Genomic DNA, 26,321 nt, shown 5'->3' on the forward strand with positions numbered 1-26,321 from the left:
ACGACAAGAAAAATGTATTTTCCATTTTAGCAAACCCAAGCTTCTTGTAAGCAGCACAAAAGGAATCTCTCTCGCCATCGACACGCTGAGCAGAGCAGTCTAGATGCTAATTACGTGGAAACAATTCACTTAAAGCAAAGCAAACCACCAACTACCGCTAACACGAGCAGAGCCGAACCCCGACGGGTGATGCAAGGGCAAGGGTTGGGATCTGGAAATGATCCCAACGCTGGTTTCCTGACCCCAGAAGGAAAATCAGGCCCATGGTCCCTCAGGACAGGATTGACGTCCAGTGGAGATGTTGGCCGGAATTCTCCCATCCCACCCGCCACTGGAATTTTAGCGGGAGGGTTGTGGAGAATGTGAAACGCCATTGACGGTCGGACAAGAACTTCCGGTTTTTAGACCAGTGCAGCCAGAGAATTTCGCCCGTTGTGTCCGGACGATCTGAAGGGTTGGGTTTGACCAAAGGATATTATTAAACAGCAAAGGGGCGGCACGGTAGCACAGTGGTTAGCACTGCTGCTTCACAGCTCCAGGGTCCCGGGTTCTATTCCCGGCTCGGGTCACTGTCTGTGTGGAGTTTGCACATTCTCCTCGTGTCTGCGTGGGTTTCCTCCGGGTGCTCCGGTTTCCTCCCACAGTCCAAAGATGTGCGGGTTAGGTTGATTGGCCAGGTTAAAAAAAATTGCCCCTTAGACTCCTGGGATGCGTAGGTTAGAGGGATTAGCAGGTAAATATGTGGGGGTAGGGCCTGGGTGGGATTGTGGTCGGTGCAGACTCGATGGGCCGAATGGCCTCCTTCTGCACTGTAGGGTTTCTATGATTTCTATGAAAGAGTGCAGAAGAGACTTACAAGGTTGCTATCGGGACTTGGTTATAAGGAGTTATAACTTATAAGTTATAAGGAGAGGCTGGATAGACTGGGACTTTTTTTCCCTGGAATGTAGGAGGCTTAGAGGTGATCTTAAAGAGGTCTGAGGGACATAGATCAGCTAGATAGTCAACATCTTTTCCCAATGGTAGGGGAGTCTAAAACTAGAGGGCACAGGTTTAAGGTGAGAGGGGAGAGATAGAAAAGTGTCCAGAGGGGCAATTTCTTCACACAGAGGATGGTGAGTGTCTGGAACAAGCTGCCAGAGGTAGTAGTAGAGGCGGGTACAATTTTGTCTTTTAAAAAACATTTGGACAGTTACATGGGTAAGATGGGTATAGAGGGATATGGGCCAAATGCAGACAATTGGGACTAGCTTAGTGGTTAAAGCAAAGGGGTGGCATGGACAAGTTGGGCCGAAGGGCCTGTTTCCATGTTGCAAACCTCTATGACTCTATGGCCGGTGCTCCAGACAGCCTCAATGAGTAGAAACCAGAGGCTACAAGCCCAGCAGGAGGGACTAATGATTGATGATGCTGTCCCACCTTCCCCCCATTGTTAAGGGATTGTTCAGCCCTGGATGAAATCCATGCTGGACAATGTATTTAGAAATTACACAATCATAGAACCTTTGCAGTGCCAAAGGAGGCCATTCAGTCCATCGATGCTGCACTGGCTCTCTGAAAGGGCATTCTACCCGATCCCACTCCCCTGCCTTACCTCCGTAACCTTGCACATTCTCTCTTTTCAGATAGCAATCCAATTCCCGTTTAAATACCTCGATATGGATGTGCGGGGCAAATTTTTCATGCAGAGAGTGGGGGGGCCCGGAACGCACTGCCAGAGTATGTGGTGGAAGCAGGCACATTAGCAACATTTAAGAGGCTTCTGGATGGATACATGAATAGGGAGGGAATCGAGGGATACAGACCGAGTAATGGCAGAAGGTTTTTTTTAAAATTTAGTTGGGACATCATGATTGGCACAGGCTTGGAGGGCCGAAGGGCCTTTCCGGTGTTGTACTTTTCTTTGTTCAAAACCTGTCTCCAACACCCTCTCAGGAAGTTCATTCCAAACTCCAACCATCTTCTGGTGAAAAGTTTTTCCTCACATCCCTTACACTCCTTTTGTCCATTATTTTGAATCTGTGCCCTCTAGATCTTCAGGGCACAGTCTCTCACTGTTTACCCTGCCCATAGCCCTCTGCATCTTGAATAGCTCCATCAAGTCTCACTTCAGCCTTCATTTCTCCAAGGAAAACATTCGCAACCTCTTCAATCTATCCTCATAGCTACAGTTCTTCAACCCCGGAATCATTGTTGTGAATCTCCTCTGTACTCTTTCCAATGCCTTCACGTCCTTCAAGTATTGTACCTCGCATTGAATGCCGTACTCCAGGTGAGGCCTAAAACCGTGAGGAGGAGAATGAGAAATTGCCTGAGCTACACCATTCTATAAGTACCTCACGTAGGGGATCTGGGGCGTAACGCAACAGTGGACATTTCTGTGTCTACGTTCATGAAATTACCACTTTAATGTCGATTGATGTCAGTCTTTAATACCACGACACAACAAGTATCTATAGTGGCCGGAATTCAATGGGTGGCACGGTGGCACAGTGGTTACACACTGCAGTCTCAGTGCCAGGGACCCGGATTCAATTCCAGCCTCGAGTCACTGTCTGTGTGAAGTGTGCACTTTCTCCCCGTGTCTCCAAGGGTTTTCTCCAGGTGTTCCGGTTTGCTCCCACAGTCTCAAAGACATGCAGGTTAGGTGGATTGGCCATGTTAAATTGCCCCTTAGTGTCAGGGAGACTAGCAGGTCAAATATTTAGGGTTAAGGGGATAGCACCTGGGTGGGATTGCTGTTGGTCTACGCTCAAATGGGCCAAATGGCTTCCTTCTGCACTGTAGCGATTCTAAAAATATAGCGGCAGGACCAGAGAATCCCACCACCAGCAAAAGGCACACGGGAATTTTCCCATCCCGCCCACCATGGGAATCGTAGTGGGCGAGACACGGACTATGCGAAGGTCTATTGACCTCGGGTGGGAGTTTCCAGCCTTGGGGCGAGCATGTCCAGAAAATCCTGCCCACTGCCTTTCGCCACCAAGAAACACGCGACTGGGAGGCTGGAGAATCTCGCCCTGTGCCTTGAACATAATCAAATAACCCAAGGCACTTTATAGGAGCATTGTAAAACAATGAGACTGAGTCGCGTAAGGAGATATTAAATCAGATGATCAAAAGCTTGATCAATAAGTTAGAAACATAGAAACGAGAAGCAGGAGTAGGCCATTCGGCCCTTCGAGCCTGCTCTGCCATTCATTTTGATCTTGGCCAGTGAATTTAATATCCTGATCCCCCCCCCCCCGTATACCTTGATCTCTTTAGCTCCAAGAGCTATATCTAATTTCTTCTTGAAATCAGCCAATGTTTCGGCCTCAACTACTTTCTGTGGGAGTGAATTCCACACATTCACCACCCTCTGGGTGAAGAAATTTCTCCTCACCTCAGTTCTAAAAGGTTTCCCCCCTATCCTCAAACTGTGACCCCTAGTTCTGGACTCCCCCACCATTAGGAACACTCTTTCTGAATCTACCCTGTCTAACCGTGTCTTAAAGGAGGGAAGTGAGGCAGCGAGGTGTAGGGATGGAATTCTAGAGTTTGGGATTTAGGCAACTCAAGGCATAGCCACTAGTGGAGGAGTGATTGTAATTACATATGCACGAGAACCGGAGGATCGCAGATATTTCGGAATGTTGGGGAGGCTGGAGATTATAGGTTCAAGGTGAGAGGGGGAAGGTTTAAGGGAGATATGCGGGGGAGGCTTTCCACAGAGTGGTGGGTGCCTGGAACGCGCTGCCAGAGGAGGTGGTGGAAGCAGGCACATTTGCAACATTTAAGAGGCATCTGGGTGGGTACATGAATAGGAAGGGAATAGAGGGATATGGACCGAGTAAGGGCAGAAGGTTTTTTGCAGTTTAGTTAGGGCATCATGACCAGCACAGGCTTGGAGGGCCGAAGGGCCTGTTCCTGTGCTGTACTTTTCTTTGTTCTTTGTTCTCTTTGTATACAGGGAAGGAATTGAAAAACGAGGATGAGAATTTTAAAATCATGGCAGGGCACGGTAAAGGGGTGGCACGGTGGTTAGCACTGCTGCTTTAGTGCCAGGGACCTGGGTTCGATTCCCGGCTTGGGTCACTGTCTGTGTGGAGTCGGCACATTCTCCCCGTGTCTGCGTGGGTTTCCTCCGGGTGCTCCGGTTTCCTTCCACAGTCTGAAAGATGTGCTGGTTAGGTGGATTGGCCATGCTAAATTCTCCCTCAGTGTTCCCGAACAGGTACCGGAGAATGGCGACTCGGGGAATTTCACAGTAACTTCATTGCAGTGTCAATGTAAGCCTTCCTTGTGACTAATAAATAAACTTCACTTAAAATCAAGATCTTGCCAGTGTAGGCCCACTGGCACGGGGGTAATTGGGGAACAGGGTCTCTTACAAGCTAAGACATGGACAGCAGAGATTTGGATGGTTTACAGTGGGTAGAATATGGGAGATCAGCCACGTCTGTAATGGGATCGCCATGTCTAGAGGTAACGAAGGCATGTCCGAGGGTTTCAGCAGCAGATAGACTGAGGCAGGAGTGAAGCTGTGCTATGTCATGGAGGTAGAGATAGCCGGTCTTAGTAATGCCACCAACATTTTCCTATGCATTCATGGGACATGGGCGTTGCTGGCTGGCCATCATTTATTGCCCATCCCTAGATGCCCGAGAGCAGATGAGAGTCAACCACATTGCTGTGGCTCTGGAGTCACATGTGGACCAGACCAGGTAAGGATGGCAGATTTCCTTCCCTAAAGGACATTAATGAACCAGATGGGTTTTACCGACAATTGACAATGGTTTCATGGTTATCAGTAGATTCTTAATTCCAGATGTTTTTTATTGAATTCAAATTCCACCATTTGCCGTGGTGGGATTCGAACCCAGGTCCCCAGAACATTAGTTGAGTTTGTGGATGAGGGGGGAGCATATAGGTGAAAAATAGAAAGGGAACAAGATAGATTGTTGGGGCGGCGGCGAGGGTGGGGGGGGGGGGGGGGGTGCGGCGGGGAGACATGGTGTGGGAGGAGGAAGAGAAGCCATTGCAAGCGACCCTCAGACAATGATTAGATAGATATGAATGGAATTAGGCAAGGTAAGTCCCACCCAGCTGGATAACAGCAGAGAGGCATTGGAGAAGAATGATGAGGTTAAGTGTGAAAGGTTGCAGAAAAGCTAAGAAGGACAAGCTGGACAAGGTTACCCCCGTCACGGTTGCATAGGATATCATTTGTGACTTTGATAAGAGCTGTTTCATAAAGGTGGCACAGTGGTTAGCATTACTACCTCACAGCGCCGGGGACCCAGGTTCAATTCTGGCTTCGGGTCACTGTGTGTGGAGTTTGCACGTTCTCCCCATGTCTGCGTGAGCTTCCTCCGGGTACTCCGGTTTCCTTCCACAGTCCAAAGATGTGCGGGTTAGGTGGATTGGTCATACTAAATTGACCCTAGTGTCAGGGGGATTAGCAGGGGAAATATGTGGGGTTACGGGGATAGGGCCTTGGTGAGATTGTGGTCGGTGCAGACTCAATGGGCCAAATGGCCTTTTTCTCTACTGTAGGGATTCTATGAAGGTGGTGGGATGGGGAGGGGAGGAAACGGATTGGAGGGATTCAAACAGAGGGTTCTGAGGAAGATGGGAAAGAATAAATCTGGGAGGCAACAACACATTGAATGACCTGAGTGAGGAATAGGAGTTTGGAGATGAGGTGGAATTTTGCAAAAGGAGTGAGTTTTGCTTTGAGGAGATTGAGGCCAACACCTGAAGAGGCAGCAGCGTTAAGAATATGGGGATCAGGAGGAGAAGTGGGGTGGTTAACATTTAGGATCAAGGAAGGAGGGCTTCATCCTTACGAATTCTGGCTAGTTTTGTCGAATGGACTGTTTGAAACTCATTTGCGTTAAGACTGTTAGGAACAAGTAGTTTTTCACCCATCTGACCTTAGAATCATTGATTATAATCATAGAATCCCTGCAGTGCAAAAGGCGGCCCATCGAGTCTGCACTGACAACAATCCCACACAGGCCCTTTCCCCGTAACCCCATGTATTTACCCTGGTAGTTCCCCTAACCTACACATCCTGGGACACTCAGGGGCAATTTAGTACGGCCAATCCACCTAACCCGTACATCTTTGTGACTGTGGGAGGAAAGCGGAGCCCCCGGAGAAAACGCTCTGTAATGATTTTAATCAGGCAATAGAGGTTGGCCTGCTTGAATATGAACTCCCTGATTAAGGGCCAAATTGATGGTTCAATCAGGGAGCCTCATGCTCTGTACTTAAAAAGGAGTGTCAGTTCCTCTGGCACTCTGGACGTAGACTGCTAACTGGAAACACTGTGTATACTGTTGTTGGATCTTGTAAATAGAGGAATTTTGGTGAAGGGACTTCCACCTCCGAGGACTTATTACACCCATGCAGACAGAGGGAGTGTAAACTCCATGCCGACAATCACCGGAGGCTGGAATCAAACCCGGGTCCCTGGCGCTTTGAGGCAGCAGTGCTAACCATTGTGCCGAGGTCCTTACAACCACAGATGGAATGTGGTGACCCCAGGTATACAGGATATGATGGCAGCCAGTTAAAGACCAGTTAAATTATTCACCATTTTACATGATGTAAGTGAAGTGGTTGAATGACAAGACATTTTCAATCCAATTAGACAATCCACCAGGACATCCAAGAAACCGTTTTAGACTGAGACTCAGTTGATGAAAATTCTTTTAAAGTGCATGGAAAGAAACTAATCTATTAAATTAAAACATTATGAACTCCAAAGTGCATGCCAAATACTGGTTAAATGGAAGAACATCATTCAACATAAATATATTTGTCTGCTGACGGATACTTTTTTGAACATCGATTCTTTTAGCCCTTGGCACCTTTGGCTGGCACAGGTCACCATCCAGTACTTCCCTTGGGTGACTCTTCTTCCTCTGCAAGCAATGAGTGGTGGCAAGAAATTTAACATGCTGGGAGTCAATCACTGCCCACACGTGCAGAGCTCACCGAGTGATCAACAAGGGTGAAAGTCATGGCCTCACACAGCTGCCTGTACAACTTTTACAGATGCACCATAGAAAGCATTCTTTCTGGTTGTATCACAGCTTGGTATGGCCCCTACTCTGCCCAAGATCGCAAGGAACTATAAAAAAGGTAGTGAATGTAGCCCAATCCATCACGCAAACCAGCCTCCCATCCATTGACTCTGTCTACACTTCCCGCTGCCTCGGCAAAGCAGCCAGCATAATTAAGGACCCCACGCACCCCGGACATTCTCTCTTCCACCTTCAGGAAAAAGATAAAAAAGTCTGAGGTCACATAACAACCAATTCAAGAACAGCTTCTTCCCTGCTACCATCAGACTTTTGAATGGACTTACCGAATATTAAGTTGATCTTTCTCTACATCTTAGCTATGACTTTAACACTGCATTCTGCACCGTCTCCTTTCCTTCTCTATGAACGGTATGCATAGCGCAAGAAACAATACTTTTCACTGTATACTAATACATGTGACAATAATAAACAGGCGCCGGGGTGTGGCAACTTGGGGATTTTCACAGTAACTTCATTGCAGTGTTAATGTCAGCCTACTTGTGACACTAATAAATAAACTTTAAATCGAATCAGAAGCTGTTGCCACCATCCAGTTTAAGAGCTTTGGGGCCAACTGCAATGCTCCTATTGCCACTGCAATGGCGGATTACAAGCTGCTTTACCCAGAGTGGAGCTACAATGATATAATAAATTTTTCACTTATTCATTGGATGTGGGCATCGCTGGTTAGGCCAGCATTTATTTCCCATCCCTAATTCCCTTTGAGAAAGTGGTGGTGAGCTATCTTTGTGAAGCATTGCAGTTCATGTGGTGTGGGTATATCCACAGTGCTGTTAGGGAGGAGTTCCAATCAAGTGGGCTGCTTTGTCCTGGATGGTGTCGAGCTTCTTGAGTGTTCTTGGATCTGCACCCATCCAGACAAGTGGAGAGTATTCCCTCACACCCCTGATCTCCAAAGTATGTGATCCATTACCGTGCCAATCGATGTGGACATTTATCATCCCCTTTCTTCATAAGATGGTTACCACACTCTAAGTTGGTCCTTTGAAATGATTGTGTGATTCCAGGAAGAAATTAGATATAGTTTATTTATTAGTGTCACCAGTAGGCTTACATTAACACTGCAATGAAGTTGCTGTGAAAATCCCCTAGTCGCCACACTCCGGCACCTGTTCGGGTACACCGAGGGAGAATTTAGCGTGGCCAATCCACCCAACCAGCACATCTTTTGGACTGTGGGAGGAAACCGGAGCACCCGGAGGAAACCCACACAGACACGGGGAGAATGTGCAAACTCCACACGGGCAGTGACCCAAGCCAGGAATTGAACCTGGATCCCGGGAGTTGTGAGGCAGCAGTGCTAACCACTGTGCCACCCTAATAATTCTTGACATAGAGATAGCTCTTGGAGCTAAAGGGATCAAAGGATATGGGAGAAGGGGGGCGGGGGGGGGGGATCAGGATATTGAATTCGATGATCAGCCATGATCATTATGAATGGCAGAGCAGGCTCGAGGGGCCGAATGGCCCCATCCTGCTCGTAGTTTCTACGATATACAATCTTGTTAATTCAATGTATCGTTGCATGAAATTATCTTAGAATTTAATGTTTTCACCACTAAATTCTCATGTTGCTGTGTTGTTCATATTTCTTTTTCAGATGATTGGAGAACTTAATTTTCTTTGGCTCGGGATACGACTGAATTACCAGGGGTGGACTGAATTATTTATAGTGGAAATCCAACACTGAATGGGGGAAAAGAATTGGCCCAGAAATGCGTGTTTTTGTTACGAGTGTTGCTGAGATTGTCTGACATTTTCTGTCCCCGACTTCAACAGAGCCATTACACCATTGTAAATCAATACGCTGTTAAAATTGCAGGGAATGGAATTTGATATGAATGTGTTAAAGCAAATACTGTAGACTGTTAACTCCAGACTAATTATTTCTCCCAGACTCCATTCCCACTAAAAGCTTTGCTTTATTCTCAACCTGAACAATGACAATTGACTTCATCTCTTCTCTTATTTCACACAGCTCTCATCAGTTCCAATCCTGGATTTCTGTCTCCGCTCCCCCCCCCCCGCTTTCACCAAAGAAAGCAGCTGCAGCTCTGTCACTCTCGTTCCTTACATTCTGAGTTCCAAGCCGCTTGCTGCTATTCTTTTGAACATTTTGGGAAAATTAAGGGAGATTGAAATTAGATCATTGGAGAAGATACAGAAAAGATTTACCAGGATGTTGCCTGGTATGGAGGGCATTAGCTATGAGGAGAGGTTGGAGAAACTTGGTTTGTTCTCACTGGAACGACGGAGGTTGAGGGGTGACCTGATAGAAGTCTATAAGATTATGAGAGGCGTGGATAGAGTGGATAGTCAGAAGCTTTTTCCCAGGGTGGAAGAGTCAATTACTAAGGGGCACCAGTTTAAGGTGCGAGGGGCAAGGTTTAAAGGAGATGTACGAAAGTTTTTTTTTTTACAGAGGGTGGTGGGTGCCTGGAACTCTGCCAGGGGAGGTAGTGGAAGCAGATACGATAGTGAGTTTTAAGGGGCATCTTGATAAATATATGAATACGATGGGAATGGAGGGATTTGGTCCCTGGGAGGGTAGGGGGTTTTAGTTCAATCGGGTAGCATAGTCAGTGCAGGCTTGGAGGGCCGAAGGGCCTGTTCCTGTGCTGTAATTTTTTGTTTTTTGTTCATACCGCCTCTGCTTCGCAAGTGAGAAGGGGCAAAGTAAAGTTCATTTATTAGTGTCACAAGTAAGGCTTACGTTAACACTGCAATGAAGTTACTGTGAAAATCCCCTAGTTGCCACATTCCAGCGCCTGTTTGGGTTCACTGAGGGAGAATTTAGCATGGCCAATGCAGCTAACCAGCATGCCTTTTAGACTGTGGGAGGAAACCGGAGCACCTGGAGGAAACCCACACAGACACGGGGAGAATGTGCAAACTCCACACAGACAGTGACCCAAGCCGGAATTGAACCCGGGTCCCTGGCGCTGTGAGGCAGCAGTGCTAACCACTGTGCTACCCACTTAGGCCCATTGTGCGTGCAAAATTTAAAATCCAAACACTTAATTTGGTCCTCTTTTTAAAATTCGCTCAAGCTTAAAATCCAGCATGTGTGCGGCTGTTAAATTCTTCCAGGCTTACACACATAGGCCGCACCTTTCAATGGACTGCTGGAGGCTGTCACCAAACAAAGGCAAGTAGCTCATCTAAACGTGGGGCAAAGGGGAGCAGGAGTGACATGTATTCAAATTCCACAGCACTGCTGACCACCAGTCTCCGACCCTAGTCCACCCCTCCTACCCTACTAACCTCCATCTTGGACTCACCATGTAACAGATGATTGGCAGCACAATGACACGGTGGTTAGCAGAGCTGCCTCACAGCACCAGGGACCAGAGTTCAATTCCGGCCTTTGATGACTGCCTGCATGGAGTGTGCATGCCCTCTGTGACTGGGTGGTGTCAGGCTCGAAGGGCTGAATGGCCTACTCCTGCTGCTATTTTCTATACTTCTATGTTTCAATGATATACAGTCGGTTGCTCCGGTTTCCTCCTCCCCTTCAAAGTTGTGCGGGTTAGGTGGATTGGCTACGCTAAATTGCCCCTTAGTGTTCAAAGATGTGTCGGTTAGGGGGATTAGTGAGGTAAATACATGGGGTTACGGGGATAGGGCCTGGGTGGGATGCTGTGATGAGGAGCTGGTGCAGACTCACTGGGCCAAAATGGCCTCCTTCTGCACTGCAGGGATTCTATGAATGCTGACTGCGGTTCTCTTCAGATCCAGCTGCCTCTTGGCCCGCGCCTTAACAAACCCAACATGCTGGTCGCATCTATCGGCCGCCAGAGCACCAATGCCATGTGGTTTCCCCCCTGTGCAACAGGAGTTTGTGGTCACTGTTCACCTTGTGTCCAAAGGCAGCGCAGAATAATTTCTCGGCTAAGTCAAGGTTTCTGAAGCTGCATGGAACATTCAGATGTCACGAAATTCCCTCGAGATGCTGCCCAGATTTGACCAGTCCTGTTCCAGCCAACTTTATATTGATTGGACACATTCAGGTGAATCGTCTACAATAGCCGTGACATTGTCTGCATTCCTTTAACATTTAGCAATCTCCTTTACATTCCTCACCTGGCATCATCAGTAAACTGCCCACAACACACAACTCCAGATCACTTGAACAATATGCGTGTCATGGAACTCAGAACAGACAATTCTTGCCCTTTGTTAATTTGATCATCGACATTCAAATCATTCTTTAATACACATTACTGCATAAGTGTTAGAAATCTATGGTTAGAAAGAAGCTAAAGGTGCACAGCAGGATCCAGGAAAGTTAGCAAGATCCTTGTTTCACGAACAGACTACTTGACAGAACTTAGGTTCATGCACCCATTCAGATGCCTCTTAAAGGTTGCTAATGTGCCAGCTTCCACCACCTCCTCTTGTATCACGTTCCAGGCATCCACCACTCTCTGCGTTTAAAAACTTCCCCCGCCCATCTCCCTTAAACTTTCCCCCTTGTAATTGATGCTTCCACCGTGGGAAAAAAGCCTCCGTCTGTCCAACCTGTCTATGCCTCTCATAATTTTGTAGACCTCTATCAGGTCTCCCCCCTCAGCCTCCGTCTTTCCAGTGAAAACAATCCTAATTTATTCAACCTCTCCTCATAGCCGACACCCTCGACACCAGGCAACATCCCGGTGAACCTTCTTTGTACTCTCTCCAAAGCTTCCACATCCTTCTGGTGATGTTGTGACCAGAACTGCACTTGGAAGAGAGAGTATGTCTGGGGTGCGTGGGGTCCTTGATTATGCTGGCTGCTTTTCCGAGGCAGCGGAAAGCGTAGACGGAGTCAATGGATGGGAGGCCGGTTTGAGTGATGGACTGGGCTACGTCCACGACCCTTTGTTGCTTCTCCAGTCTTGGTCAGAGCCGGAGCCATACCAGGCTGTGATACATCTGGAACAATGGGAAGGGGGACATCTGTAAAGTAGCATTTCCCGGACGGCATGGGGATGCTGCATTCTGCAGGAGGTTCCTCCAATGAGGAGGAGAACCTGGGAGTCAGAGAGGGATGGGAAAATGGAAATTGGCATCCTGACTTGCCTGGCCACCTGCTGGGGCACCCTCATGCTAACAAAGCGACAGAAGGCATCAGGGGGGACTATGGCACAGAGACCATCTCGGAGCTGAGGATACCCAGTGGCCAGGGTTTACAGACAATGGGTGAACTACCTCCAGATGTTGTGGTGTGGCGGGGTTACCAAAGATTGCGTCTGTCCCAGAGGACTGCAGCCGAGCTTCGATCGTATTTGGAGAGCACCTGATGTCAGTAGCTCTCAAGGGCACCATGGCCCTGAGTTTCCATGCCTCCGGCTCATTCCAGGATCCACTGGAGACGTGTGTGACATCTCCCAGTCAGCTGCACACCGCTGCATCAATGTAGTGACAGATGTGCTCTATCTCTCCCATTAAGAGGCCGCACAAGCCCCTTTCCAAACTGCTGCAAAACAAAGCTCAGAAAACATCTGCGGGGACTCCAGTGATCAGAAACCGGTCCATCACATCTGCATCACCCTGCAGGGGAGATACCATTTTGCAGAGCCAGGATATCAGAGTGCTGCATCTTTCCAATACAGACTAGCTGCTGTCCGCTTCCTACATCACCTCAGTTGCGATACTTACAAAGTGGCACAGTGGTTAGCACTGCTGCCTCACAACCGCCAGGAACCAGGGTTCGATTCCTGGCTTGGGTCATTGTGCAGGCTCCACACAGACATTCTCCCCGTGTCTGTGTGGGTTCCTCCGGGTGCTCCGGTTTCCTCCCGCAATCTGAAAGACGTGCTGGTTAGGTGCATTGGCCATGCTAAATACTTCCTCAATGTACCCGAACAGGCGCCGGAGTGTGGCAACTAGGGGTTTTTCACAGTAACTTCATTGCAGTGTTAATGTAAGCCTACTTGTGACGTTAATTGATAAACTTTAAACTTGACCAAAATTAAAAGGAGAATAAGCAGCCAGTGGGCCATGTCTTACTCCAGCTCTCTGTGCCAGAGGTGAGAACAGCAGGATGAGCCATGCACAGACAAGGGTAATTAATTGCCACTTTGGAGAGCGGGCACAGACTCGACGGGCCAAACGGCCTCCTTCTGCGCTGGAAATGACAAATGAAAGCGCGTCCTCCCTCAATCACAGAAGTGCCGAGCAGAAGAAGCGCATAAAATATTAAACCCGCTCCATCGGCAGCAACATCAGGGGACAGCCCTGCTGATGGGTCAGATCACTTCATCAATTTGGTGCATTTAATAATTCCCTCTCATTTTGTTCCATATAAACAAGTAGGAAGGAAGTCATTGTTTCTCTGCCATTCAAGATAATTCCAAGATCAAACCGATGCAGATTTCAGCTCAGCCGAAGCGCACTGAGCATCTCAAGGGAGGAACACATCACATCTGTTCCTGAAATCTGATGCACCCAAGTTCCCGACATTCAAACCAAGCTCTTAAATTTAACAACACACTTAGGACAGATGCTGATGCAGGCTACTGTGGAGCAGGATGCTATTGCTAATCAATCAACCAATTAATTAAAGGATCTGTCCTGTCTGGATCATATTGCACCAACTAAAGCAATGGCTTGACTGCTGATTTATTTTGCTCTTCCTTGTATTTTCAATCTCATGTATATCTGCAGATATGTGTGTGCTGTACTGAGCTACCTCACTGCATATTCCCATTCAACATTCAAGACCATAGGCCAAGCGCTGGTAGATGGGATTAGGTGGGAGCTCAGATGTTTCTCACATGCTGGTGCAGACTCGATGGGCTGAAGGGCCTCTTCTTTAAAGTTTACTTATTAGTGTCTTTACTCAGAGTGGTTGGGGTGTGGAATGGACTGCCTGCAGTGATAGTGGAGTCAGACACTTTAGGAACATTCAAGCGATTGTTGGATGGGCACATGGAGCACACCAGGATGATAAGGAGTGGGATAGCTTGATCAGGCCAGGAGTGGCCAGGGGAAGTTTTTGGAGGGTTTAAAAAGGGCTTACCTTGGAGGTTCAGCTTCATTGTTCCCAGGAGCAGGCTGAGGGTAAGAGAGTGGGTTTTCTGACTGTAATTAATTATTTATTTTTTCAGTTAATTTTGGGTTTAAAATCGGAGGTTTTTTTCAAAACCGGAAGTCAGGCCAGGAGTGGCCAGGGGAAGTTTTTGGAGGGTTTAAAAAGGGCTTACCTTGGAGGTTCAGCTTCATTGTTCCCAGGAGCAGGCTGAGGGTAAGAGAGTGGGTTTTCTGACTGTAATTAATTATTTATTTTTTCAGTTAATTTTGGGTTTAAAATCGGAGGTTTTTTTCAAAACCGGAAGTCAGGCCAGGAGTGGCCAGGGGAAGTTTTTGGAGGGTTTAAAAAGGGCTTACCTTGGAGGTTCAGCTTCATTGTTCCCAGGAGCAGGCTGAGGGTAAGAGAGTGGGTTTTCTGACTGTAATTAATTATTTATTTTTTCAGTTAATTTTGGGTTTAAAATCGGAGGTTTTTTTCAAAACCGGAAGTCAGGCCAGGAGTGGCCAGGGGAAGTTTTTGGAGGGTTTAAAAAGGGCTTACCTTGGAGGTTCAGCTTCATTGTTCCCAGGAGCAGGCTGAGGGTAAGAGAGTGGGTTTTCTGACTGTAATTAATTAATTATTTATTTTTTCAGTTAATTTTGGGTTTAAAATCGGAGGTTTTTTTCAAAACCGGAAGTCAGGCCAGGAGTGGCCAGGGGAAGTTTTTGGAGGGTTTAAAAAGGGCTTACCTTGGAGGTTCAGCTTCATTGTTCCCAGGAGCAGGCTGAGGGTAAGAGAGTGGGTTTTCTGACTGTAATTAATTATTTATTTTTTCAGTTAATTTTGGGTTTAAAATCGGAGGTTTTTTTCAAAACCGGAAGTCAGGCCAGGAGTGGCCAGGGGAAGTTTTTGGAGGGTTTAAAAAGGGCTTACCTTGGAGGTTCAGCTTCATTGTTCCCAGGAGCAGGCGGAGGGTAAGAGAGTGGGTTTTCTGACTGTAATTAATTAATTATTTATTTTTTCAGTTAATTTTGGGTTTAAAATCGGAGGTTTTTTTCAAAACCGGAAGTCAGGCCAGGAGTGGCCAGGGGAAGTTTTTGGAGGGTTTAAAAAGGGCTTACCTTGGAGGTTCAGCTTCATTGTTCCCAGGAGCAGGCTGAGGGTAAGAGAGTGGGTTTTCTGACTGTAATTAATTAATTATTTATTTTTTCAGTTAATTTTGGGTTTAAAATCGGAGGTTTTTTTCAAAACCGGAAGTCAGGCCAGGAGTGGCCAGGGGAAGTTTTTGGAGGGTTTAAAAAGGGCTTACCTTGGAGGTTCAGCTTCATTGTTCCCAGGAGCAGGCTGAGGGTAAGAGAGTGGGTTTTCTGACTGTAATTAATTATTTATTTTTTCAGTTAATTTTGGGTTTAAAATCGGAGGTTTTTTTCAAAACCGGAAGTCAGGCCAGGAGTGGCCAGGGGAAGTTTTTGGAGGGTTTAAAAAGGGCTTACCTTGGAGGTTCAGCTTCATTGTTCCCAGGAGCAGGCTGAGGGTAAGAGAGTGGGTTTTCTGACTGTAATTAATTAATTATTTATTTTTTCAGTTAATTTTGGGTTTAAAATCGGAGGTTTTTTTCAAAACCGGAAGTCAGGCCAGGAGTGGCCAGGGGAAGTTTTTGGAGGGTTTAAAAAGGGCTTACCTTGGAGGTTCAGCTTCATTGTTCCCAGGAGCAGGCTGAGGGTAAGAGAGTGGGTTTTCTGACTGTAATTAATTAATTAATTATTTTTTCAGTTAATTTTGGGTTTAAAATCGGAGGTTTTTTTCAAAACCGGAAGTCAGGCCAGGAGTGGCCAGGGGAAGTTTTTGGAGGGTTTAAAAAGGGCTTACCTTGGAGGTTCAGCTTCATTGTTCCCAGGAGCAGGCTGAGGGTAAGAGAGTGGGTTTTCTGACTGTAATTAATTAATTATTTATTTTTTCAGTTAATTTTGGGTTTAAAATCGGAGGTTTTTTTCAAAACCGGAAGTCAGGCCAGGAGTGGCCAGGGGAAGTTTTTGGAGGGTTTAAAAAGGGCTTACCTTGGAGGTTCAGCTTCATTGTTCCCAGGAGCAGGCTGAGGGTAAGAGAGTGGGTTTTCTGACTGTAATTAATTAATTATTTATTTTTTCAGTTAATTTTGGGTTTAAAATCGGAGGTTTTTTTCAAAACCGGAAGTCAGGCCAGGAGTGGCCAGGGGAAGTTTTTGGAGGGTTTAAAAAGGGCTTACCTTGGAGGTTCAGCTTCATTGTTCCCAGGAGCAGGCTGAGGGTAAGAGAGTGGGTTTTCTGACTGTAATTAATTAATTATTTATTTTTTCAGTTAATTTTGGGTTTAAAATCGGAGGTTTTTTTCAAAACCGGAAGTCAGGCCAGGAGTGGCCAGGGGAAGTTTTTGGAGGGTTTAAAAAGGGCTTACCTTGGAGGTTCAGCTTCATTGTTCCCAGGAGCAGGCTGAGGGTAAGAGAGTGGGTTTTCTGACTGTAATTAATTAATTATTTATTTTTTCAGTTAATTTTGGGTTTAAAATCGGAGGTTTTTTTCAAAACCGGAAGTCTGGCCAGGGGAAGTTTTTGGAGGGTTTAAAAAGGGCTTACCTTGGAGGTTCAGCTTCATTGTTCCCAGGAGCAGGCTGAGGGTAAGAGAGTGGGTTTTCTGACTGTAATTAATTAATTATTTATTTTTTCAGTTAATTTTGGGTTTAAAATCGGAGGTTTTTTTCAAAACCGGAAGTCAGGCCAGGAGTGGCCAGGGGAAGTTTTTGGAGGGTTTAAAAAGGGCTTACCTTGGAGGTTCAGCTTCATTGTTCCCAGGAGCAGGCTGAGGGTAAGAGAGTGGGTTTTCTGACTGTAATTAATTAATTATTTATTTTTTCAGTTAATTTTGGGTTTAAAATCGGAGGTTTTTTTCAAAACCGGAAGTCTGGCCAGGGGAAGTTTTTGGAGGGTTTAAAAAGGGCTTACCTTGGAGGTTCAGCTTCATTGTTCCCAGGAGCAGGCTGAGGGTAAGAGAGTGGGTTTTCTGACTGTAATTAATTAATTATTTATTTTTTCAGTTAATTTTGGGTTTAAAATCGGAGGTTTTTTTCAAAACCGGAAGTCTGGCCAGGGGAAGTTTTTGGAGGGTTTAAAAAGGGCTTACCTTGGAGGTTCAGCTTCATTGTTCCCAGGAGCAGGCTGAGGGTAAGAGAGTGGGTTTTCTGACTGTAATTAATTAATTATTTATTTTTTCAGTTAATTTTGGGTTTAAAATCGGAGGTTTTTTTCAAAACCGGAAGTCAGGCCAGGAGTGGCCAGGGGAAGTTTTTGGAGGGTTTAAAAAGGGCTTACCTTGGAGGTTCAGCTTCATTGTTCCCAGGAGCAGGCTGAGGGTAAGAGAGTGGGTTTTCTGACTGTAATTAATTAATTATTTATTTTTTCAGTTAATTTTGGGTTTAAAATCGGAGGTTTTTTTCAAAACCGGAAGTCAGGCCAGGAGTGGCCAGGGGAAGTTTTTGGAGGGTTTAAAAAGGGCTTACCTTGGAGGTTCAGCTTCATTGTTCCCAGGAGCAGGCTGAGGGTAAGAGAGTGGGTTTTCTGACTGTAATTAATTAATTATTTATTTTTTCAGTTAATTTTGGGTTTAAAATCGGAGGTTTTTTTCAAAACCGGAAGTCAGGCCAGGAGTGGCCAGGGGAAGTTTTTGGAGGGTTTAAAAAGGGCTTACCTTGGAGGTTCAGCTTCATTGTTCCCAGGAGCAGGCTGAGGGTAAGAGAGTGGGTTTTCTGACTGTAATTAATTAATTATTTATTTTTTCAGTTAATTTTGGGTTTAAAATCGGAGGTTTTTTTCAAAACCGGAAGTCTGGCCAGGGGAAGTTTTTGGAGGGTTTAAAAAGGGCTTACCTTGGAGGTTCAGCTTCATTGTTCCCAGGAGCAGGCTGAGGGTAAGAGAGTGGGTTTTCTGACTGTAATTAATTAATTATTTATTTTTTCAGTTAATTTTGGGTTTAAAATCGGAGGTTTTTTTCAAAACCGGAAGTCAGGCCAGGAGTGGCCAGGGGAAGTTTTTGGAGGGTTTAAAAAGGGCTTACCTTGGAGGTTCAGCTTCATTGTTCCCAGGAGCAGGCTGAGGGTAAGAGAGTGGGTTTTCTGACTGTAATTAATTAATTATTTATTTTTTCAGTTAATTTTGGGTTTAAAATCGGAGGTTTTTTTCAAAACCGGAAGTCAGGCCAGGAGTGGCCAGGGGAAGTTTTTGGAGGGTTTAAAAGTGCACCAAAGTATACAGCGGGCAGCATCGTAGCGGGCAGCAGAGTGAGTGGGAAGTTGAGTGAGCTGTCAGGGCTTTGGCTCACAGGGCTTGGACGAGCAGGGGTGAGTTTTTGTTTCCTTACACTCCTATTAACTTTTCACTGTCTTACTTGACATAAAGTGTCCAATATGAGTGTGAAACCAGTGTGTTGTTCCCAGTGTAGGATGTGGGAGGTCCTGGAGGCATCTTGCCTCCCGGACATCCACATCTGTGAGGGGTGTGTCGAGCTGCGGTTCCTGAGGGACCGTGTTAGGGAGCTGGAACTACAACTCGAGGATCTTAGGCTGATGAGGGAGAATGAGGAGGTGATAGACAAGAGCTATCATCAGGTGGTCACACCAGGGCCACGGGAAGAGGCCAAGTGGGTGACGGCCAGGAAGGGTAAGGCTAGGGTGGTTGAGAGCACCCCGGTGGATTTGCCCCTGCACAACAAGTACTCCTGCTTGAGTACTGCTGGGGGGGACAGCCCGCCTGGGGGAAGCAGCAGTGGCCGTGTCTCCGCAGTGGAGTCCAGCCCTGTAACTCAGAGGGCTAAGGAAAAGAGGAGGAAGGCGGTATTAATCGGGGACTCGATGGTGAAGGGGACAGACAGGCGTTTCTGCGGAGGTAGGCGGGATTCTCGCATGGTGGTCTGCCTCCCTGGGGCCGGGATCCAGGATGTCGCTAGTCGCGTCCCGGAAATCCTGAGGTGGGAGGGAGAGGAGCCTGAGGTAGCGGTACATATTGGTACCGCTGATGTGGGTAGGAAGGGAGAAGGGGTCATGAAAAGGGAGTACAGGGAATTAGGGAGACAGCTGAGAAAGAGGAAAGCAAAGGTAGTAATCTCAGGATTACTGCCTGTGCCACGGGAAGGTGAGGGCAGGAATGGAGTGAGGTGGAGGATGAATGTGTGGCTGAGGGACTGGTGCAGGGGGCAGGGATTCAGGTTCCTGGACCATTGGGACCTCTTTAGGGGCAGGGGTGATCTGTATACAAAAAACGGGTGGAACTTGAATCACACGGGGACCAATATCCTGGCCGGTAGGTTGGCTAAGGCTACTGGGGAGAATTTAAACTAGATAGGTTGGGGGGAGGGGAGCTAGAAGAGTTGACTAGGATCAAGGAACTAATTGATGGGGGGGAGGATGCAGGGGTAAGGGGAATTACAAAATTAATGGTAGAGGAGAGGGTGCAAGTGAATGAAGGCGGTAATTTAGATAAGGGAGTAGAGGGAGACGGTGTTCGCAACTCATCAAAGCGGGTTCAGATAAAAGCTGGAATAAGGACACTTTGCCTGAATGCACGAAGCATTCGGAGCAAGGTGAATGAGTTGATGGTGCAAATCAGCACAAGTGGGTACGATCTAGTGGCCATTACAGAAACGTGGCTGAAAGGTGACCAGGACTGGGAGATGAATATCCAGGGGTATCAGGCGTTTAGGAAGAATAGACAGGAAGGAAAAGGTGGTGGGGTCGCACTATTAATAAGAGATAATATCAGGGTAGTACTGAGGGATGACATAGGCTCTGAGGAACAAAACGTGGAATCATTATGGGTAGAGATGAGGAATAGTAGAGGGAGAAAGACACTAGTAGGTGTGGTATATAGGCCCCCAAATAATAATGTTGAGGTAGGGAGGGCTGTAAACAAGCAGATAAGGGATGCGTGTAAAAACGGAACGGCAATAATCATGGGGGACTTCAACATGCACATTGACTGGCAGACTCAAGTCGGTAAGGGTGGAATGGAGGAAGAGTTCTTAGAATGCTGTCGGGATAGTTTCCTTGAACAGCATGTTACGGAACCGACGAGGGAACGAGCTATTTTGGATCTGGTATTGTGTAACGAGGTAGGTAGAATTAAGGATCTTATTGTGAAGGACCCTCTTGGGTCTAGTGACCACAATATGGTCGAATTTCTGATTCAGATGGAAGAGGAGAAAGTTTGGTCTCAAACCAGTGTCCTCTGTTTGAACAGAGGGAAATATGATAGGATGAGGGATGAATTGGCTAAGGTAGACTGGGAGAGCAGGCTGGCAGGTAGGATAGCTGAGGAACAGTGGAGGATTTTTAAGGAGATCCTTTTCAGTTCTCAGCAAAAGTATATTCCAGCAAAAAACAAGGATTGTAAGAAAAGGGAGAACCAGCCGTGGATAACGAAGGAAATAAAGGAGAGTATTAAAATAAAAACAGCTGCGTACAGAGTGGCCAAAAATAGTGGAGAAACAAGTGATTGGGAAAAATTTAAGAAACAACAAAGAGAGACTAAGAAAGCGATAAAGAAAGGAAGGATAGACTATGAAGCTAGGCTAGCAATTAATATAAAAAATGATAGTAAAAGTTTTTATAAATATATAAAAAGGAATAGAGTGGCTAGAGTGAATGTTGGACCCTTGGAGGACGAGAGGGGGGAGTTAATAGTGGGAAATGAGGATATGGCTGAGTCTTTAAATACGTTTTTTGTGTCGGTCTTCACGGTGGAGGACACAAATAGTTTGCCAAATATTAACGATAGAGGGTTGGCAGCAGGAGAAATACTTAATACGATTAATGTTACCAGAGAGGCAGTGCTGGGTAGACTAATGGGACTGAAGGTGGACAAGTCCCCGGGTCCGGATGGAATGCATCCCAGGGTATTGAAAGAAATGTCAGAGGTAATAGTGGATGCGTTAGTGATTATTTATCAAAACTCGTTGCATTCTGGGGTAGTGCCGGTTGATTGGAAAACGGCTAATGTTACGCCGCTGTTTAAAAAAGGAAGGAGACAAAAGGCGGGTAACTATAGGCCGGTCAGCTTAACGTCTGTAGTAGGGAAAATGCTGGAATCCATTATTAAAGAGGAGATAGCAGGGCATCTGGATAGAAATGGTTCGATCAATCAGACGCAGCATGGATTCATGAGGGGAAAGTCGTGCTTGACGAACATGTTGGATTTTTATGAAGATGTGACTAGGGCGGTTGATGGAGGAGAACCGGTGGATGCGGTGTTTTTGGATTTCCAAAAGGCGTTTGATAAGGTGCCCCATAAAAGGCTGCTGAAGAAGATTAGGGCACACGGAGTTGGGGGTAGTGTGTTAAAGTGGATTGGGGACTGGCTATCCGACAGGAAGCAAAGAGTCGGAATAAATGGGTGTTTTTCCGGTTGGAGGAAGGTAACTAGTGGCGTGCCGCAGGGATCGGTACTCGGGCCGCAACTGTTTACCATTTATATAGATGATCTGGAGGAGGGGACGGAGTGTAGGGTAACGAAGTTTGCAGACGACACAAAGATAAGTGGAAAAGTGAATCGTGTGGAGGACGGAGAAGATCTGCAGAGAGATTTGGACAGGCTGAGTGAGTGGGCGAGGATATGGCAAATGGAGTATAACGTTGAGAAATGCGAGGTTATACACTTTGGAGGAAATAATAACAAATGGGATTACTATCTCAATGGAAACAAATTAAAACATGCTACCGTGCAAAGGGACCTGGGGGTCCTTGTGCATGAGACGCAAAAGCCCAGTCTGCAGGTACAACAGGTGATCAAGAAGGCAAATGGGATGTTGGCCTATATTGCGAGGGGGATAGAATATAAAAGCAGGGATGTCTTGATGCACCTGTACAGGGCATTGGTGAGGCCGCAGCTGGAATACTGTGTGCAGTATTGGTCCCCTTATATGAGGAAGGATATATTGGCATTGGAGGGAGTGCAGAGAAGGTTCATCAGGTTGATACCGGAGATGAGGGGTTTGGATTATGAGGAGAGGCTGAGGAGATTGGGTTTGTACTCGTTGGAGTTTAGAAGGATGAGGGGGGATCTTATGGAGACTTATAAGATAATGCGGGGGCTGGATAGGGTGGAGGCGGAGAGATTCTTTCCACTTAGTAAGGAAGTTAAAACTAGAGGACACAGCCTCAAAATAAAGGGGGGTCGGTTTAAGACAGAGTTGAGGAGGAACTTCTTCTCCCAGAGGGTGGTGAATCTCTGGAATTCTCTGCCCACTGAGGTGGTGGAGGCTACCTCGCTGAATATGTTTAAAGCGCGGATGGATGGATTCCTGAGCGGTAAGGGAATTAAGGGTTATGGGGATCAGGCGGGTAAGTGGTACTGATCCACGTCAGATCAGCCATGATCTTATTGAATGGCGGGGCAGGCTCGAGGGGCTAGATGGCCTACTCCTGCTCCTATTTCTTATGTTCTTATGTTCTTATGTTCTTATGTTCTTATGTTCTTATGTTCTTATGTTCTTATGTTCTTATGTTCTTATGTTCTTATGTTCTTATGTTCTTATGTTCTTATGTTCTTATCTTGGTTTCAGACAAAGCTCGGCACAACATCGAGGGCCGAAGGGCCTGTTCTGTGCTGTTCTATGTTCTATGTTATGTCACAAGTAGGCTTACATTCACACTGCAATGAAGTTCAGGTACACTGAGGAAGAATTTAGCACAGCCAGTGCACCTAACCAGCACGCCTGTGGGAGGAAACTGGAGCACACAGGAAACCCACGCAGGCACGGGGAGAACATGCGGACTCTGCACAGACAGTGACCCAAGCCGGGAATCGAACCCTGGACCCTGGTGCTGTGAGGCAATGGTGCTAACCACTGTGGCACCGTGCCGTCCTCTTCAGCGCTGTATGATTCTAAGATTCAGTGATTCTAAGGTGATGGCGTAGTGATATTATCACTAGACTATTAATCCAGAAACTCAGCTAATGTTCCTGGGACCCGGGTTCAAATCCTGTCACAGCAGATGGTGGAATTTGAATTCAATAAAGAATATTTGGTATTAAGAATCTACTGATGACCACGAAACCATTGTCTATTGTCATAAAAACCCATCTGGTTCACTAATGTCCTTTAGGGAAGGAAATTTGCCGTCCTTACCTGGTCTGGCCTACATGTGACTCCAGAGCCACAGCAATGTGGTTGACTCTCAACTGCCCTTGGATAACTAGATGTGGTCTCACCATATCTGGAATACTGTGTCCCATTTTTGTCTCCACATTTAAGATAGGATATACTTTCATTGGGAGCGATACAGTGAATGCTCACTATATCGCTCCCTGGGATGAGGGGGTTGTCCAGTGATGAGGGGTTGAATAAATTAGATTTATATCCTCTGGCACTTAGAAGAATGACAGCCAATCTCATTGAAACGTACAAGATTCTGAAGGGGCGCTGAGGGATTGTTTCCGCTGGTGCCTGGAATGCGCTGCCAGAGGAGGTGGTAGAAGCAGATAGAATAGCAAGGTTTAAGAGGCATCTTGACAGATACATGAATAGGCAGGGAATAGAGGGATATGGACTGCATAGAGACAAAAGGTCTTTAGTTTAAAAAGGAACCATGTGTGCACAGGCTTGGTGGGCCGAAGGGCCTGTTCCTGTTCTTTGTTATTGGTTCTTTTGGTCGGTAAATATAAAACACAGAGGCATAATCTCAGGGTAAGGGGCCAATCACGTAGGGCTGTGATAAGGAGAAATTACTTGACTCAAAGGCTTGTAAATCTTTTAAATTCTCCACCACAGAGGGTTGTGGATGCTCCATCATTCAATATAGTTAAAGGTACAAAAGTCTGAAAACACGTACCAACAGCCTCAAGAGCAGCTTCTTCCCTGCTGTTGTCAGACTTTTGAATGGTCCTATCACACTGATCTTCCATGTTTCTTCAGAAGGAACTCTCCAAAATGCAGCTAATGAAAATACAACAAAACTTACTCCAACTTATAAATCAAAGAACAGGTTTAATAAAGAAACATCATTACTCTAAACTTGAGGCCTCCACTCCAAGCTCCCCACAATTCTACATAATTCCTTATTTATAGTGAATCAGCTGGTCAGCTGACCATTACATCACTCTGTAATTGGTTCCATAGTTTACTGGATCAGCTGACCCTTACATCTTGTTCCCATTGGTCACATTACATCCAATACAAAGTTGTCACCGGTTACATTCTAACATTCGATGATTCATCCAATGCCCTACGCCATAGGATAGAGGATTGGTCAACTGACAGAAAGCAAAGAGTGGGGGTAAATGGGTGTTTTTCTGGTTGGTGATCAGTGAATAGTGGTGTGTCTCAGGGATCAGTGTTGGGACCGCAATTGTTTACAATTTGTATAGATGATTTGGAGTTGGGGACCAAGTGTAGTGTGTCAAAATTTGCAGATGACACTAAGATGAGTGGCAGAGTAAAGTGTGCAGAGGATGCTGAAAGTCTACAAAAGGATATAGATAGTCTAAGTGAGTGGGCGAAGGCCTGGCAAATGGAGTACAATGTTGAGGTCATCCATTTTGGTAGGAATAACAGCAAAATGGACTATTATTTAAATGGTAAAAAATTGCAGCATGCTGCTGTGCAGAGGGACCTGGGTGTCCTTGTGCAAGAATCTCAAGGAGCTGGTTTGCAGGTGCAGCAGGTAATTAAGAAGGCAAATGGAATTTTGTCCTTCATTGTTAGAGGGATGGAGTTTAAAAACAGCGAGGTTATGTTGCAGCTGTATAAGGTGCTGGTGAGGCCACACCTGGAGTACTGTGTACAGTTTTGGTCTCCTTACTTGAGAAAGGATATACTGGTACTGGAGGGGGTGCAGAGGAGATTCACTAGGTTGATTCCAAAGTTGAGAGGGTTGGCTTATGAGGAGAGACTGAGTAGACTGGGGCTATACTCATTGGAATTCAGAAGAATGAGGGGAGATCTTATAGAAACATATAAGATTATGAAGGGAATAGATAAGATAGAAGCAGGGAAGTTGTTTCCACTGGCAGGTGAAACTAGAACTAGAGGGCATGACCTCAAAATAAGGGGAAGCAGATTTAGGACTGAGTTGAGGAGGAACTTCTTCACACAAATGGTTGTGAATCTGTGGAATTCCCTGTCCAGTGAAGCAGTTGAGGCTACCTCATTGAATGTTTTTAAGGCATGGATAGATAAATTTTTGAACAGTAAAGGAATTAAGGGTTATGGTGAGCGGGCAGGTAAGTGGAGCTGAGTCCATGAAAAGATCCAACCATGATCTTATTGAATGGCGGAGCAGGCTCGAGGAGCCAGATGGCCTACTCCTGCTCCTAGTTCTTATGTTCATATGCCAACAACTCCCAGTTCCCTGGCCCAAACCACCTCCTCTTCACTGTGGATGTCCAATCCCTCCACACCTCCATTCCCCACCAGGATGGCCTCAAAACTCTTCGCTTCTTCCTCGAACAGAGGTCTGAACAATCCCCATCCATCAACACTCTCCTCCGTCTGGCTGAACTGGTTCTCTCACTCAACAATTTCTCCTTTAACTTGGCTCTCTTCCTCTTAATAAAAGGTGTGGCTATGGGCACCCACACGGGTCCCAGTGATGTCTGTCTCTTTATGGGTTATGTGAAGCATTCCCTGTTCCAGTTCTACTCCGGCCCCCTCCCACAACTCCTTTTATCAGTTCATTGACGACTATTTCGGTCCGCTCTACTCTCCACAGATGCTGTCAGAGTTGTTGAGATTTTCCAGCATTTTTCTGTTTTAGTTTCAGATTCCAGCATCCGCAGTACTTTGCGTTTTACTACATTCTGCAACCTCTCCTTTCCTTCTCCCCTATGTACTCTATGAATGGTATGTTTTGTCGTAACAGCTCGCAAGAAACAATACTTTTCACTGAATCCCAGTGATAATAAAAAATCAAATTAAGTCAAATATTTAAGGCCAGGAAAATGAGTTTCACCATGAGCTCCACCATGGTTGTACTGATAGGTGAAGCAGGCTCATTGGCCTGAGTGATTTGATTTGATTTGATTTATTATTGTCACATGTATTAGTATACAGTGAAAAATATTGTTTCTTGTGCGCTGTACAGACAAAGCATACCGTTCATAGAGAAGGAGAGGAGAGAGTGCAGAATATAGTGTTACAGTCATAGCTAGGGTGTAGAGAAAGATCAACTTAATGCACGGTAAGTCTATTCAAAAGTCTAAATGACAGCAG

This window comes from Mustelus asterias, chromosome 5, assembly GCF_964213995.1.
Source record: "Mustelus asterias chromosome 5, sMusAst1.hap1.1, whole genome shotgun sequence".
Classification (NCBI taxonomy): Eukaryota; Metazoa; Chordata; class Chondrichthyes; order Carcharhiniformes; family Triakidae; genus Mustelus; species Mustelus asterias.